The sequence below is a fragment of the Meles meles genome, chromosome 15 (genome assembly GCF_922984935.1).
Source record: "Meles meles chromosome 15, mMelMel3.1 paternal haplotype, whole genome shotgun sequence".
In the NCBI taxonomy this organism is placed as follows: Eukaryota; Metazoa; Chordata; class Mammalia; order Carnivora; family Mustelidae; genus Meles; species Meles meles.
The window spans coordinates 35518248-35522241 of record NC_060080.1 but is presented as its reverse complement, the minus strand read 5'-3'; positions in this window follow the sequence as shown (position 1 = coordinate 35522241).

The window sequence follows — 3994 nt, the reverse complement described above, 5'->3', positions numbered from 1 at the left end:
TGTCTTCCCTCTTTAAAGACCCTCCACCCTCCATTCCTGCGCCCACGACACCGAGACAGTGCCAGCTCCTACTCTGTGCTCAGAACCTGAGAGGCTGCTGATGACTCTCTCGGGGTGGAGGGTGGCCAAGTCTCCCCGATACTAGGAAACAGGAATCTAGAAGAAACTGGGAACAAGGGGAAAGGACACATGCCGTGGTTCGCGGTCACTAGAGGGAATAGGGCACAGGTGCCCGTCACCCATCAAAGGACAGCTCTCTGATGGGTGACCACTGCCTCTTGTCTTTAAATGTGTGGATTTTATGCATCAGGCACAGAGGCAGTGCAGATAGTCTGCCTTCTAGAATCAGGAGGCCTGGTTGCCTTCTATGTGGTCTAGGCCCATTTCCCCTTGACTCCACGCCTGTGCAATGGGTGATGCAGTTGAATGGAGGTCATGTGGGCCAAGTGTTTATGGCCAAGGTGGGCACTTAGTAGGCCATCATGATTCTAACTCCACTCTGCCCTCCAGGGGCCAAGGCAGCTGTGACTGTCATTAACCCATGCACCCAGCAGGTGCCCTCAGTGCTTTCTGCCGTGGGTAGAAATCTGGGGCTGTGGGGTGACTATGAAAATTAAATCTCAGAGCATCTGGGTGGCTTAGGTCATGATCCCAGGGTCCTGGGATCGAGCCCCACATTGGGCTCCCGGCTCAGCAGGAAGCCTGTTTCCTCTGCCCCTGCTCACGTTCCTTCTCAGGCTGTCTCTCTCTGTCAAACAAATAAAGTCTTTAAAAACAAATATGAAATAAATAAAATAAAATCTCTTGAGATAAGTGCTGGCCCAGGGTAGCTCTCTGAACTTAGGCCTTCATCCAGCTTCCAACCCTGTGTACCCACTCTAGGGAGGAAAAGTCCAGAGCCCGATCAGGCAGGCAGAGATCCCTCAGGGAACAGGTGCCCACTGCCATGCTCAGGAGGACCACCAATTTGGGTAGCTGCATGGAGCATGGCATTGGGCTGACAACTGTCCATCTTTAGCATTGTTTTAATCACATGCTTGCAGGTTTGGAGACATAGCATCGTTTAGGTTCAAGGCTGAGTTCCACCACTCACCAGCTGTGTGGCCTTGAGCAGCTACTTAACCTCTCTGGGCCTTCATACCCCATCAATAAAATGGCAGTCATTCTACAGACCTCAGAAGCAAATCACATTCTTTACTGGCAACTTCTGTCCTGTGAATCCTTCTCTGAAAACATCCTCCTCCTCCCTCCCGATTCCTTCCCTTAAGTATAAAAGCTGGAAGTAACCTCTTGTGCCCTCAGGATGGCATAGCAATTGTCATTGTCCACTTTGTAGAAACCGCCCTAGACCACTTTATTATTTTGACAGAAGCCTCAGATCTACCCAGAATGACCCCCACATTCACACTCACCATGGTGCTAGGAAGGCCAAGGACATTGCAAGGAGTTATTATTGGTTAAGGTTTTTTCGCATCCTGCTGGAAATCAAAGTATGGTCCTGGGCTTCTTATAAATATGAACCAACTAAAGCATCACTAGTAGCTCAGAGAACCTTCTAGAAGCTCTGCTGTGAAATCACGACAGAACCATCTCTACTTACTGATACTCTTTACATCCAGTCATGTAATTTCTTCCTTGGGCAGTCAGCACAGGCAAGGCTGTATCCATCCTGGCATTGGATAAACATTCCTTGGGCATTTACCATAGGCTAGGTTCTTAGCTAGGCACCAAAGACATGATATGCAGGAAAGAAGACAGACACATGAGGGATGGACATGGTGGATGTCCTGCAGAAGGTAGAGTATGGTCAGGAAACTGAACATCATGCAAAAGACTATAGGTGAGACAGGTGTTCACAGAGCAAGGGACAAGCCATCCCTTGACCTTGGCCAGGAGAGGTCCTGCCCTGGGGACCTGGTGGGGCCAACAGGCCTTGGCACAATGGCACCCTAGGTCTTGGGCCACCAAAACCAGCAGCACCAAGGAGGCTCACTGAGGCATGGTGGGATTTTCTCATTTCAATTGCCTGGTCCCTCTCCTTAAGTGGTCCAAATTGACAGCTCATGGGTGATGTAGGAAAGATGTTACTGTTTGAAGCCAATGACCAAGAAGAATTCTTGAGACATCTTTGGCTCAAGAAAGTAGTTTTCTTAAAGCACGGGGACAGGACCTGTGGGCAGAAAGAGTTGCACTGAGGTTGTGAGGAGCAACTGATTATAGAGTTTCAAGTTGGGAGGGGGCTAGGGACAGCACAAGCTTCCCAGGTATTTTGGAAGCAAGGTTTCCAGGATCTGAGGGGGCTCGCTATTGTTAGGAAAATATCATTATTATTTGGTAAAAACCAGTCATGAGGCTCTTCATATGTCTATCAGGGGGCCATGTGCTTGGAGGATGACCTTGAGAGGTGTAAATAAAGGAAATTTTCCGAAGCAATTTTTATATGTTAAAGTAGACTTACAGGAATCGGGCGGGGTGGGGGGTGCTTGGGGTAAGATTGCCTCTTGTCCCCAGCAAAGCATTAACATTGAGGCAGCCAAGTTCCTAGAGGAAGGTCACTCTGCCTATTTCAAGGACCTGTCAGAGGGCTATAGACAACAAGGAAATTTAGGCTTTTTTTTTGCCTTTGTTTCCCACATCAATAGGCATGTATTTTTGCTTCAGAAAATGTGTCCAGGAATTTACTTCTTTTCCTAGGGAGTAGGAGAAAAAGAGCAGTGTAGAAGAGAAAGACTGAGGTTCCCCCTGGAGAGAGGGGGCCCTTTGCTCTGCTGCTTGCTGTGGGTAGAGCCAACAGAAGCACTGGGGAGGGGCCCCTGGGGGGCTCAGTCCCTTAAGCCTCTGCCCTCCTCCCAGGTCATGATCCCAGGGTGCTTCGATGGAATCCCACATTGGGCTCCCTGCTCAACCCGGAGACTGCTTCTCCCTCTCCTTCTGCTGCTCCCCCTGCTTGTGCTCTCTCACTCTGTCAAATAAATAAAATCTTTGGATGGGGGAAACAGCAGTAGTACTGGGGAGTCTGAGTTGGGGCATGTCCTGAACTGCCAGCAGATTTTAGGCTTTAGGATTTGTAGAGGAAAACTCAGTACTGTAATTGTATCTAAGAATAAGTGGAAACTACTGGAGTCTGAGACTTGTTTTTAAAATAGAGGCAGAAAAGAAAAAAGAAATCATGGTCCGGAAACAAACAAAACCAAAACCAAATCCAGGCAGTCAGAGGACGTAGGGGAGAGTCATTCTACCCTCAGAGGCCCCAGAATACCCCTCTAAGAGGAGATAAATCTGCTCTGAATGTGCCCCTCCCTGCCCTTGAATTCGAAGGGGACTTGCCCCAGCACCACCAGCAGCAGCCCTCCTGGGGGCGGGGGCGGGGTCAGGGGAGGGGAGGGTCACAGGGCTGGGAGCAAACTGCTACCCTCAGACAGATTCGCAGCTCCAATGCACAGTGGAGTGGACCGCGCGCTGCGCTCGGAAGGCGCGGGGAGAAGGGGTGGATGGCCAGAGCTGGTCTCGGCGCCGCCCCCGCAGACCTCCCAGCCTGCAACCGAGGGCAAAACTCAGAACTCGTCCCCCCTGGAGCCTGAGCGCGGATCAAGGCGGATCAACGCACCCAGAGGAAAGATGAAGGAGACCCAACTTAGGAACACTCAAAGCAATGTGGACCCTAGGGGTGTCACGATGGGGAGTTTGGGGGCCTAGTGATTCATGGTTATCATTCTTAAGGGATGGTGATCACGTGCAAAGCGTGCGAAGCGTGCGAAGCCCAAGTGGCTTTGTCCCGCTCCAGGTGGGAGGTGGCGCCGAAGGTGGGACCCGGGAGTCCATCTCCCGCCCGCAGCGCCACAAGCCCGCAGCGCGCCCTCCGGGCGGGTCAGAACCGCACCCGCCGCGCTCCAGCCAGATCCCTGGCTGCGGGCGTCTAGGACTTGGGCGGGGACAGGGCGGGCGGGGACCGCGGCTCCTCCCTCCTCGCCCCGGGCTCCCCTACTCTTAACCC